Source organism: Theropithecus gelada, chromosome 10 (assembly GCF_003255815.1).
Source record: "Theropithecus gelada isolate Dixy chromosome 10, Tgel_1.0, whole genome shotgun sequence".
Lineage (NCBI taxonomy): Eukaryota > Metazoa > Chordata > Mammalia > Primates > Cercopithecidae > Theropithecus > Theropithecus gelada.
The window spans coordinates 9,910,039-9,923,833 of record NC_037678.1 but is presented as its reverse complement, the minus strand read 5'-3'; the positions used below and the strand labels follow the sequence as shown (position 1 = coordinate 9,923,833).

At 48.9% G+C, this 13,795-nt stretch overlaps 1 protein-coding gene across 4 annotated transcripts in view; it reads right to left on the bottom strand.

The window, feature by feature from the left end:
* The window catches only part of MRTFA (myocardin related transcription factor A), a 273,324-nt gene that overhangs the window by 219,189 nt on the left and 40,340 nt on the right, over window positions 1–13,795 (bottom strand). For 2 of the 4 annotated variants that reach the window (XM_025400083.1, XM_025400085.1), the window contains exon 1: window positions 3,463–3,704. The exons of 1 other annotated variant lie outside the window; for it this stretch is intronic. The gene's annotated coding sequence lies outside the window, so the exon portion shown is untranslated. Of the gene's footprint in view, window positions 1–3,462; window positions 3,705–13,795 lie in introns of those variants that run through there. One more of the 4 variants, XM_025400084.1, reaches the window with a different exon arrangement.

The window sequence follows — 13,795 nt, the reverse complement described above, 5'->3', positions numbered from 1 at the left end:
TTTTTTTTTGAGACGGAGTCTTGCTCTGTTGCCCAGGCTGGAGTGCAGTGGCGCGATCTCGGCTCACTGCAAGCTCCGCCTCCCGGGTTCACGCCATTCTCCTGCCTCAGCCTCCCGAGTAGCTGGGACTACAGGCGCCCGCCGCTGCGCCCGGCTAATTTTTTCTATTTTTAGTAGAGACGGGGTTTCACCATGGTCTCGATCTCCTGACCTTGTGATCCACCCGCCTCGGCCTCCCAAAGTGCTGGGATTACAGGCGTGAGCCACCGCGCCCGGCCTTTTTTTTTTTTTTTTTTTTTTTTGAGACGGAGTCTTGCTCTGTCACCCAGGCTGGAGTGCAGTGGCCGGATCTCAACTCATTGCAAGCTCCGCCTCCCGGGTTCCCGCCATTCTCCTGCCTCAGCCTCCGGAGTAGCTGGGACTACAGGCGCTGCCACCGTGCCCGGCTAATTTTTCGTATTTTTAGTAGAGACGGGGTTTCACCGTGTTAGCCAGGATGGTCTCGATCTCCTGACCTTGTGATCCGCCTGCCTCGGCCTCCCAAAGTGCTGGGATTACAGGCGTGAGCCACCGCGCCTGCCCTGTACTCCATTTTTACTGAATGTTCCCACAGACCATACTTTTAGGAAATACCACCAAATTTATAAGCATAAAATATATAAATAAAGATAACCTTTATTTATTATATCACCTTAAATATAGATAAACTTTATTTATATCGCCTTAGTAACTCTAAATCAAATATGAAACATTTCATAGAAAGTAACTTGTAACAGATGTGATAAAATGATAATAATAACAATATGGGTAGAACTTTCTAACCTCCTTTATATTTACCTCTTTTATATTTACCTCTACAAAAGCATGTTAAAAGGAAGAGTATACCACACTTTTAAGTCAGAGATTCAAGTCCTGGTTCTGTTAACTCTGTATCCCTAAATGAGTTATTTAACTAGTTGCAGCCTATTTTCCTATCCTTAAGCAACACAATCAAAGCCTAACTTTTACATAGTGGGCATCAAGGAATGTTAGTTTCCTTCTCCTTCCCTGGGGCTTATAACTGGTATATCAGAAGATTTATCAGGATTTTTTTTTCTTTCCTTTTGAGACAGGGTCTCACTGCATGTTCAGGATGGAGTGCAGTGTGAATATAGTTTAGTGCCACCTCAAACTCCTGGGCTCAAGGGATCCTCCTGCCTCAGCCTCCTAAGTAGCTGGGACTACAGGTGCAAGCCACCACGTCTGCTAATTCTTTAATTTTTTTGTGGAGACAAGGTATCACTATGTTGCCCAAGCGGGTCTCAACTCGAACTCCTGGCCTCAAGTGATCCTCCTGCCTTGGCCTCCCAAAATACTAGGATTAGAGGCTTAAGCCACTGTGCCCAGCCTACCAGGAAACCTTTCCAAGCTGTTATTTCTCTTCGGAATTTCCTCTCCTTTATCTGGGTTAACATTCAGCTCAAATGCCATTTTCTTTGAAGCCTTCCATACATCCACAGGAAAAGCTCCCTTGACTCTCCCAGTAAAGTCTGGATTTAGAGTTTATTCCAGTGCGTTACAATCATCTGCCATTTTTTTTGCCTCTCCCACTACACTGTGAGCTCCTCATGAGCAGCGACAATATCTCACTTATCTTGATAGCCCCAGCCCTTAGAAAAACACCTGGCACATTACAAACATGGAACAAAAAGTCTGCTGAATGAATAAATGAAGTCATCCCTTAAGTAGTACTTGTAATTACTACCGGGTGACCCAAACTTTATGGTTTTGCCCTTTACAGGCTGATTCTATTTCGTACTCTTTTTAATCACTCCCTAATAGCACCTGGCAGAGTACTAAGGACATGGAAAGTCTCCAATAAATACTTTTGGGTGATGGGATACATATTACTCTTCTACCTCTCTTGATTTGACTCTAAATAACTTATTCAAGTGGATGTGACTTTTGGAAGCCTTCTTAAAGAGGAGCTCTTCTTAACAGTTACTGGCCAAAAACTGAAATAAACACTAGAGCTAGACTAGAGATATTTTCTTTGCAGGTGTTTTTAAAGAACGCAGTAATGGATTACTTCTAAGTCATTTCAATAAGAAACAGTAACATAAAGCCCTTTGATCCGCTATGAAATATGCAAACGACATTAGGCAAAACTTAGTTTAATAACTTCCAGCCAAAGGTTCCCCACCCTGCAGTCACAGGGCTGCGGGCCAGCTGGCTGTACCACCTCACCCCCGGGAGATGACTGCTTTTCAACAGCAAAACTGCATAAGGGACATTTGGAGTTCTGGGGGTCTTCTGAAGTAAAACATGTAAGTTTAACATCTTACTGACAGTTTAAGTCTTATGTTATAGGTTTCGGCTTGATGTAGAAAAGACCCTGAAAAGATCTCAAAAACTTGCAACTCGGGGACATTCCAGACGTCTTATGAGTTTAAAACTATGCAAAAACATATGAAGCATGGGGCAATTCCATTATTATATTTAAGTGATGTATTCCACATTCCTGTATATACACACACTTCATGCCAAATAGAGGCTGGCAAGCAGTTAACCGTTCAACTGCCCTTTCGTTACGCTGCATAATAGGCAGACAAGAGAGAGAAATCTTGACAAAGCCAAGCTGGGCTAGTGCTTAATGACTGCCAAACCAGTCATTCTCAACATCCCAAAAGCAAACATTTCTTGGGCCCTTACTATGGGCCAAGCACTGTATCAAACGTTTCACGTGAATTATTTCACTCGACACTTACAACAAACAGCCGTATGCGACTGGTGCTATTATCCTCATTTTTCAGACGAGGAAACCAAGGCACAAGATTACATAGCTAGCAAGTGGCAGGTTTGGGAGGCGTCTCAAAAGGTCCAGCCCTAGGTACTATGGAGTATCAAAAGTACCCGAAGCGGGGAGGGTGGACTGCAATCAGCGTCCTGACAGACGCTCTCTTAGAGGGTAAAGTTCTTGGCCATCAAGTTTCAGATCTGCAGAGCCCTGTACACCTGGCAGCATTCAGGTTGCTATACTAGCACCAACAACTCCAGCTGAGCCTCCTTGCCTGAGAATCCTGAGGACTGCACTTTGATCCTGAAGGTCTGCACAAGACCCCAGAGAAAGCGGACGACACCCCGTCCCTGCAATCAAAACATACCCCGGGAGAAGCAAGGGCGAGGACCTCCGTGCCTCCCCGCCCCGCGCAGCACGGCCCCGTCAGGCGGTGCACAGGTGCAGGACCGCGCCCGCCCGCCCGGCCCCGGCCCGGGTCCCAGCCCCGGCACAGTGACCGCCGCTCTGCGACTCCGGCCCTGAGGGCAGGGGCAGAAGGCCGGCGGGAAGAGGGCCGGGGACACGAGGGCCGCTTTGCCTGACCCCTCGAGGGCGCGCGCAGCGGGGTCGGGGGAGAAAAAGGATGCTCCGGGCGGGGCGGGGCCGCGGTGGGGGAGGGGTCCCCAGCCCGGACTCCCACTCACCGCCTCACGCGTTTCCCGGCCGGGTTCCGCGGCTCGCCCCACTCCGGCTCTGGCCGCCCGCGTCTCCTCTCGAGGCTCACTGTCCAGCCTGGGCGCACGGAGCTGAGAAGTCGCCGCCAGCGGAGGGCGTGCGGCCAGCGGCAACGGAGAAGGTGGGAAGGATGGGACCGTCGCTCTCGCCACCGCGGCCACCACAGACACTGCCGCCGCCGGCTCCTCTCAGCCGCGGAAGCTGCGGGCCCGCCCACCACGCCCGCCTCCCGTCCTGAAGACTGTCCGCTGGAGAAGTGACGGCAGCGTTAGCCAATCAGAGGCCTGATCGGGGTCGTGATCGTCAGACTAAGGGGCGGGCGGAGAAGGAAGCAGCATGAAGAAGGCGAAGACGGAGGCGTGACTTCCTGTGAGTGGCGGCACGACGCAGCCAATGGGTAACGGGGAGATGACCTCATCTCTGAGGAAAGTCTGGAACTGGCCGAGCGGCGGCGAGGAGGTCGGCGACGAGCCGGGGGCGGAGCGCTGGGCCTTAAAGCGGCCGCAGCCCACTGGTCACCCTGTGAAGGGAAGGGCGGTGGACCCTGCCGGATCTTGCCAAGTTGGCAAGGGGTCAATGCCCAGGCGCGAGTAATTACTGCATTAATCCCAGACCCCATCCCGATTCTTCTCGGGGACTGAAGGGTCTCCGCCTGGGACTCCGAAGTCGATCATTTCACATTCACGCTTCGCAAAAGGAGACAATAAATTCCGCTCTGGCCTGGAGCCCTGAATTCCCGTTACAGTCCCGCCCCGCCGAGGCCCGTCGCCTTGTTTCTCTGAGTCAGCTTCCCCAACGGTGAAAGGGAGGCCACTGACACCTGCCTGCTCCTCCCTACCTGCCGAGGCCGTGGAGATCTGCAGCAGCCAAAGTGCTCTGGGCTTAGAAGAGGAGAAGGGCTGCGTGAGCCCAAGAGCTTGCATCGGAAGGCTCCAGAAAGAGCATCTGCAAAAGAGAGGATTCCACGGGATGACCCCCGACGACTCTTGGAATTCTAAAATCCTATACCCTTGCCCGTACCCATTCATGTAGTGAAGGGGCGCCCATTAGGCGCAGAGGCCACAAGCTCCGCACGTGAACCCGGGCGCCCCTCTGAACCTATTCTGGGCGTGGGGCGGGGAGCGGGAGGCTGCCCGATTTAAAAACATGTATATGTATAGGTATAGGTATAGGTATACATATAGGTATAGGTATACGTATACGTATACGTATACGTATATGTAATGAGTGAAGTCCATGACTGCAACAGGGAGAAAGGAGAAAGGCAAAAGGGGAGAGAGAAACTAGGTAAGCCAGGCCCACTGTGATGAGAGCCGCGGTCAGGCAGTCCTTTCATATCCCCCTTCCTCCCCAGCAATGGGAGAGAGCCCAGAAAAGGAGAAATAACCCCAACTCGATGGGGTGGAAAAGGGGGAAGCGCTTTCCGGAAGGCGTCGGCGATAGGGTCACCAGACGGAGTCAAAGGAGTAACAGTAGGTAGAGGAAGAAGGGGTCAGGGGCGTTCTTCTAGGTTTGGGGCGGACCCGTGCGAAGGCGCAAAGACTGAAAAGGGGCCTCTCACTTTACATTCCAGGGTAAATTCTCACTCTGACCCCCTTCTCCTCCTCAAAGACTTCTGGGACTGCCCATTGGTGAACTCTCAGAGGGAGGGCGGGAGAGGGTGCTGCTCTATCCAACAGCTGCAAGAGTCAAAGTGGCCTTGGGTATTCTCAATTACTCACCATAAATCAGCTTCCAGTTCAGTACCAATGCCCGACGCAGAATCTTGAAGTTAGACGGGATCCTCGTGGGCTCTTAGTCACACAGACCTTCCCCCAAGGCAAAAATTCTTGCACAAAATACTTGATAAAATTGTTTGTTCGATAAATATTTTTTGAGTAAGAACACTGAGGAAGTAAGCTAGATGAGATACAGTCACTACCCTGGGGGTGCTTACACCAAATTGCAGGACGCTAAGGCACGTACTGCGGTGAGTGCAATGCCAGGCAGGTATCCCAGGTGACTAAAAGAGGATGCAGAAGTGCGCCTCCGAGGAGAAAGTACCCCCGCTGGAATTATTGGGGTGGGGCAGATTTCCCCAAAACATGACCGGGGTGGGGGCATTCCAGATAGTACCCACCCAGACACAGCCCTCCTGAAAAAGCCCAGGTAAGGAGGAGGCACAAGTGTATTTTATTAGTCATGGGAAGAGAGATCTGCCCGTTCATGGCAGAGACTACAGACAACCTCACCCTCTCACAAATATCTCTATTCTTTTTTTGGACAACTTAAATTGTGTACGTCTTGTATACTATATATAGACACATACATATTTTGTGGATATATAAAGGGTTAGGCTGGGTGTGGTGGTTCACACCTGTAATCCCAGCACTTTGGGTGGCTGAGACCAGAGGATTACTTGAGGTCAGGAGTTCAAGACTAGCCTGGCCAACATGGTGAAACCTCGTCTCTACTAAAAATACAAAAGTGAGCCAGGAGTGGTGATGCACACCTATAGTCCCAGCTACTTGGGAGGCTGAGGCATGAGAATCACTTGAACCTGGGAGTCGGAGGTTGCAGTCAGCCAAGATCCCACAGCACTGCACTCCAGCCTGGGCGACAGAGTGAGTCAGACTCTGTCTCAAAAAAAAAAAAAAAGGGTTTATGTATTTCTTATAGGTGGTCTGCCTCCCTCTAATCTCTGAGCCCACTCCAGCCTGGGTAACAGAGTAAGACTCGGACTCTAAAAAAAAATAGTAATGAAATTATCTCTGACCCTAGATCCTAATGTCATCCTCTAAAGCTTCACACAACATGTCTAATCTCACTTCATCCCCTTTCCCACACCCTCGACCCATCTCCACAAAACAATAGGGATTAAGTTCCTTTTTCTTGCCCTGTCCTCACTGATGGTTTTCATATGCCTCGTTATCCTAAGGACTTCATGTGGACATCCTTCAGGATCTACTGGGGGTATGTGTTGTGTCCTTCCCCGTAAACATTCTTTCTTTTAGTAAGGGAACCCCACTTTCCTCCAGGGAACTGTCAGATGCGTTCGAACCAGAAGGACTCCATCTTAAATAGGGGCTGGGTAAAATAAGGCTGAGACCTACTGAATTGCATTCCCCGGAGATTAGGCCTGCTAAGTCACAGGATGAGATAGGTCAGCACAAGATACAGGTCAGCACAAGATCCAAAGACCTTGCTAATAAAATACGTGATGGTAAAGAAGCCAGACAAAACCCACCAAAGCCAAGATGGTGAGAAAAGTGGCCTCTGGTCATCCTCACTGCTCATTATACACTAATTGTAATACATTAGCATGCTAAAAGACACTCCCACCAGCACTGTGACAGTTTACAAATACCATGGAAATGTCCAGAGGTTACCCTGTCTTGTCTAAAAAGGGGAGGAACCCTCAGTCCTGGTTCCAGGGATTGCCCACCCCTTTCCCAGAAAATTCATAAATAATCCATGCCTTGCTTAGCATATAATCAAGAAGTGACAGTAAGTATAAGCAGCTGAGTGGCCCATGCCGCTGCTCTGCCTATGGAGTGGCTATTCTTTTGTCTCTCTCTCTCTTTTTTTTTTTTTTTCATTTTTTTGAGACAGTCTTGCCATGTCACCCAGGCTGGAGTGCAGTGGCACAATCTCAATTCACTGCAACTTCTGCCTCCCAGGTTCAAGCAATTCTCCTCCCTCAGCCTCTGGAGTAGCTGAGACTACAGGCACCCGCCATCACACCTGGCTAATTTTTGTATTTTGGTAGAGAGGGGCTTTCACCATGTTGGCCAGGCTGTTCTAGAACTCCTGGCCTTAAGTGATCTGCACCCTCACTCGGCCTCTGAAAGTGCTAGGATTACGCCCTAGCCACTGCGCCCAGCCTCTTGTTTCCTTACTTCTCTAATAAATTTGCTCTCACTTAACTCTATAAATTCGCCTCAAACTCTTTCTTGCACAAGATCCAAGAACCCTCTCTTGAGGTCTAGATCAGGACCCCTTTCTGGTAACAGAACCACTCCTCCCCACTGTCTATCCCTGTAGCTGCCTTGGGAATGACTCACTACTCACCTTGGGGTGGGGGATCACATGGCCCAGTCCTAACCAATGAAAGCACTCCAACCCCTGCCTGCCATCATTTGTAGTGATTGATTTAGGGAAAGACATGTGATCAAGACAGTCCAGTCAGCATGAGTCCTGGCATCTTGTTATAACTACTGGGATGGGGCCGAGAGCGGTGGCACATGCCTGTAATCCCAGCACTTTGGGAGGCCAAGGCGGGGGGAATCACCTGAGGTCAGGAGTTCAAGACCAGGCTGACCAACATGGTGAAACCCTGTCTCTTCTAAATACAGCTGGCTGTGCTGGCGCACACCTGTAATCCCAGCTACTTGGGAGGCTGAGGGAGGAGAATTGCTTGAACCTGGGAGGCGGAGGCTGCAGTGAGCCAAGATCATGCCATTGCACTCCAGCCTGGGCAACAAGAGCAAAACTCCGTCTTAAAAAAACACAAAGAAACAACAACAACAAAAAAAACTATTGGGATGGAGTTTTCTCTACAGGAGGGTTGCTGAACTGTCTGGCTGTACACCTGGCATTAACAATGAGGACCACAGGGGAGAATAAAGTGAACACAAAACCAAACAATCAGAGCTGATATATGCATAAAAGCCATGATGGATGATAGCTCTGTTTGAGAACCTAGATCCAGTTCTTTTTTGGCTATTTGATTTCATAGGTGTCTTGGGTCAGGGCCCTTAGAAACAGAGCCTGTAAGAGAGATCCAATGAACAGGATTTAGTGAGGGAGGCAAATCCTGTAAGGCAGGAAGATGAGCAAGACAGGGAAAGGAAGAGAGCCGAGTCGGGCTCAGCCTGATCTTTCTTTGGCCTGATGCACACAGGAGAGCTCTGGGCAGAAACACCACCACAGTCACTCACCTTGAGGCATGGACAGCTTTTTGTACCCTAGTCCATGTCAGTGGTTATGGGCCCTAAGGAAGTTAAGGTCCCCAAGGTCACTCCCTTCAAGTGAGGGCAATTCTCTGAAATTTGGGGCAGCTGGGAACCCTTAGCAGCCAACACTCACAGCAGCTGGGGGATGGGTGCACTTACCTGCTTAGGAGGCATCATTTGAGTCTTTTGCTGTGGGCCAACACATTCCTATTGTTGCAGCAAAAATATAACTATGTAAAGTGCTCAGGTATGACCTGACTGCCAAACAGTACCGTGAGCCTATGGCCTTCCTTGGTCTGACTCCCTACGTCTATTATTAAACTATACTTTTTGCGTGTGTGTATAGAGACAGGGTCTTACTCTGTCGCTCAGGCTAGAGTGCAGTGGTGTAATCACAGCTCACTGTAGCCTCCAACACCTGGGCTCACGTGATCCTCCTGACTCAGCCTCCACGGAGTTTGGAAGTACAGAAGCTCACCACCTTGCTCAACTAATTTTTAAAATTTTTTTGTAGAGACAGGGTCCGGTTATGTTGCCCAAGCTGGAATCAAACTCCTGGCTTCAAGCGATCCTTCCACCTCAGCCTCCCAAACAACGGGATTACAGGTGAGAGCCACCACGCCTGCTTCATTTTATTTATTTATTTATTTATTTTTTAATTTGTATTTACTTATTTATGACTGAGTTTTGTTCTGTTGCCCAGGCTGGAGCGCAGTGGTGCAATCTTGGCTCACTGCAACGTCCGCCTCCCAGGTCCAAGTGATTCTCCTGCCTCAGCCTCCTGAGTAGCTGGGACTACAGGTATGCACCACCACACCTGGCTAATTTTTTTTGTATTTTTAGTAGATAACAGGATTTCACCATGTTGGCCAAACTGGTCTTGAACTCCTGACCTCCAGTGATCTGCCCACCTTGGCCTCCCAAAGTGTTGGGATTACAGGTGTGAACCACTGTTCCTGGCCTCATTTTATATTTGCATTGGCAGACATAGTGGCTGCACTGACCCTTTGGCTCAACCTGACTTTATAACCAATCCTTTCCACCTCTTCCCTCTAGAGCCTTTCCCACAAACTGATACTAAGCCAGATTCACTCTTGTATTTCTATAATTAATTCTTTTTTTTTTTTTTTTTTTTTGAGATGGAGTCTCGTTTTTGTCATTCAGGCTGGAGTGCAATGGCGGGATCTCGGCTCACTGCAACCTCCGCCTCTCCGATTCAAGCAATTCTCCTGCCTCTATAATTAATTATTTAACACAAATGTAAAACTTTAAGCCTAACTCTGCTAATCAGTTGTCCTTTTGTCCGTTTCCATCCTTCATTGCACCTTACTGAAAACATGTGCTGATTTCATTCTGTCACCTATCCACTGACCACCACTTCTGATTCTGCTGCTGCTGCTGAAAAGGGCAAAGTCAATGACAGGAGCCTTCAGCAAACCACTAAAGACTGATTTTCCTCCTTCCAACCTGTTAATTCACACTCTGAAAAAAGTTACTCCCCCATCCTTTCCCTCTCTATCTCTCTTCGTGGAGAATCTCTCCAAAAGTATTTGCCAGGACTTGACCAACTCCGTCTTCAGCACACCTGTGCTTTCCTATTTCTTCTTCTTTTTTTTTTTTTTTTTTGAGACGGAGTCTCACTCTGTCGCCCAGGCGGGAGTGCAGTGGCTGGATCTCAGCTCACTGCAAGCTCCGCCTCCCGGGTTTACGCCATTCTCCTGCCTCAGCCTCCCGAGCAGCTGGGACTACAGGCGCCCGCCGCCTCGCCCGGCTAGTTTTTTGTATTTTTTAGTAGAGACGGAGTTTCACCGGGTTAGCCAGGATCGTCTCAATCTCCTGACCTCGTGACCCTTCCGTCTCGGCCTCCCAAAGTGCTGGGATTACAGGCTTGAGCCACCGCGCCCGGCCCTATTTCTTCTTAGATCTTTGTTCAGATTAGTCCTTTTGCCTAGAATGTCCTCTCTCATCTTCATCTATTCAAATCCCAGCTGACATCCCACTTCCTCCAGGAAGCCCTCCCGTATCCCATATTCCTCCAACGTAGGTAGATCTTTTCTTTCTCTGACAATCTGTAGCTCCTATTATAACAAGCACAATGTGAAGCATTCCAAGTGCATTATCTTGTTTCAGATGAGGAAACTGAAGCTTAGAGAGGTTAAGTAACTTGCTCAATATCACATAGCTTAAAACTAGCAAAGCTAGGATACAGATATTAAAATTAAGATCCTGGGGCCGGGCGCAGTGGCTCATGCCTGTAATCCCAGCACTTTGGGAGGCTGAGGCAGGTGGATCACTTGAAGTCAGGAGTTTGAGACCAGCCTGGCCAACACGGCGAAATCCCATCTCTACTAAAAATACAAAAATTAGCTGGGTGTGGTGGTGCATGCCTGTAATCCAGCTACTCGGGAGGCTGAGGCAGGAGAATCGCTTGAACCTGGGAGATGGAGCCTGTTAGTAAGCCGAGATCGCACCACTGCACTCCAACCTGGGTGATGGAATAAGACTCTGTCTCAATAAATAAATAAATAAATAAGATCCTGGGTGTAACTCAATAAACATTTGTTGGCTACATACAAGGAACTAGAGGAAATATTAAAAAGTAAAATAGATCAGCTCTGCCACAATCAAGAACAGGGTCCATGAAATGATGCTAACACGAACAATGCCAAAAGTACAGTAGAATGAGGTCTGGTCTAGGAAGGGAATGTTCCTGTCTCGTGGAGAACCCACTGAGGCCACATAAGAAAAAGCGTATGTTTGACAGGCAGTAATGAGGTGGGGCACTCCAACTTAGGAAACACTGTGAGTAATAATGCGGAGGAAGGAAAACAGAGGACGTGTTTGAGCAAGGGAGTCGTCTGGTTTGTTTGAGAGATAAGATTTGAAAGTTTGCTGAGGCCCTGTTGTAAAAAGAACGCCATGGTAAAAGAGGCATTACGTTCTGGAAAACAGAATCCAGACTGTCTTAAGATTCACCTGGTAGTTTGTCAGTTGGAATGGAAGGAGAATGAAATGGGACTGTAAAGATAAATTAAACCACTACTGTTATCCAGCCAGGAGGAAATAAAGACTCACAAGAGGGGAAAAATGGGCATGAATTTTTTTCCCCTCTACCCTGTAAACACTTTCCATATCTCTGTCCCCTAGACATTATAGCATCCTGGATAAAGAGCAATAATTTTTTTAAAATATTGCCCATAACCTTTAAACTGCTAATAATTTCTTCAAATGTAGTAGGCACTCAGCAAATATCTTTGGAAGTGAATTGAACGTATAAGTGGGGTGTTCAAATGTTAGGGCTCTGTGGCCAAGCATGGTGGCCCATACCTGTAATGCCAGCATTTTGAGATGGAGCCAGCATTACATACTTGTAATGCCAGCATTTTGGGAGGCCGAAGTGGGAGGATGGCTTGAACCCAGGAGTTCGAGACCAGCCTGGGCAACATAGCAAGACCCCATCTCTATTATATTAAAGTTTTTTTGAAATGCTAGGGCTCAGCCAGGTGCGGTGGCTCACACTTATAATCTCAGCTCTTCGGGAGGCTGAGGCGGCAGATCACTTGAGGCCAGGAGTTGGAGACCAGCCTGGCCAACATGATGAAACCCTGTTTCTTTTTTTTTTTTTTTTTTTGAGACGGAGTCTCGCTGTGTCGCCCAGGCTGGAGTGCAGTGGCGTGATCTCGGCTCACTGCAAGCTCCGCCTCCCGGGTTCACGCCATTCTCCCGCCTCAGCCTCCCGAGTAGCTGAGACTACAGGCGCCCGCCACCACGCCCGGCTAGTTTTTTGTATTTTTAGTAGAGACGGGGTTTCACCATGTTAGCCAGGATAGTCTCGATCTCCTGACCTCGTGATCCACCCGCCTCGGCCTCCCAAAGTGCTGGGATTACAGGCTTGAGCCACCGCGCCCGGCCGAAACCCTGTTTCTACTAAAAACACAAAAATTAGCCGAGCATGGTGATGGGTGTCTGTAATCCCAGCTACTCGGGTGGATGAGGCAGGAAACTCACTTGAACCCTGGAGGCAGAGGTTGCAGTGAGTTGAGATTGTGCCACTACACTCCAGCCTGGGTGACAGAGCAAGACTCCATCTCAAAAAAAAAAAGTTAGGGTTCTGTTTACATAGTTTTACTGGGTCATGCCTGAGATTGCAAACACCTACTGTATTACTTGATAACAAAACTGAGCTAGTTTTTATTCAGCACCTACTGTGTACATCATCATCTCATTGAATTCTTCCATGAACACTTCATAGAAGGTACTAGCCTTACGTCCATTTCACAGATGACGAAAACTGAGGGTCAAGCAGGTAGAGGGACCAACAGTCCAGTTTGCAGGAACTGAACAGTCAAGATGCAGGACTTTTACTGACCAGGGGAAACTAGGAAATTTGGTCCCCCTACAAGAGACCTTGCCCTGCATCACACATGCCACGCTTTAAACACAAGTCTGATTAACCCAAACCCCCATGGGATTTTATTCTGACTTTCTGATCATTGCAGCCAATATAAATGTCTTCTTTGGGTACTTTTAGGATACAATCCAAACATAACCTCGAATCTGGCTCATGTAGTCGGGGCCTACTTGAGACTGAAGTACTTGACAGGCAGAGAATCTCAAAATGGATGGGTTTTCTTCAGCGAGGAAAGGAATCCAGGCTGGGGAATGTCATTCCTGGAGGACGTCCTCAGGAACGGTTCGATTATCAGTTGTTCTTTGGCGCCCCCTGGTGGTTGAGAGCTGTAACCCCGTTTTTGCCCCTGGAGTAGAGAAGAGGCCTAGCTGGTAAACAACCAAGAGGTGGAACTGAACTGAAAGTTCTTATTGCTTGTGGAACAAAAAGATTTTGTTTTAAAAACAAAAACCTGGCCGGGCGCGGTGGCTCACGCCTGTAATCCCATCACTTTGGGAGACCGAGACGCGCGGATCACGAGGTCAGGAGATTGAGACCATCCTGGCTAACATGCTGAAAATACAAAAAGTTAGCCCGGTGTGGTGGCGGGCGCCTGGAGTCCCAGCTACTCGGGAGGCTGAGGCAGGAGAATGGTGTGAACCCGGGACGCGGAGCTTGCAGTGAGCCGAGATCACACCACTGCACTTGAGCACTCCAGCCTGGGTGACAGAGCGAGACTCCGTCTCAAAAAAAAAAAAAAATGGCCGGGCGCGGTGGCTCAAGCCTGTAATCCCAGCACTTTGGGAGGCCGAGACGGGCGGATCACGAGGTCAGGAGATCGAGACCATCCTGGCTAACACGGTGAAACCCCATCTCTACTAAAAAAATACAAAAAACGGCCGGGCGCGGTGGCTCAAGCCTGTAATCCCAGCACTTTGGGAGGCCGAGACGGGCGGATCACGAGGTCAGGAGATCGAG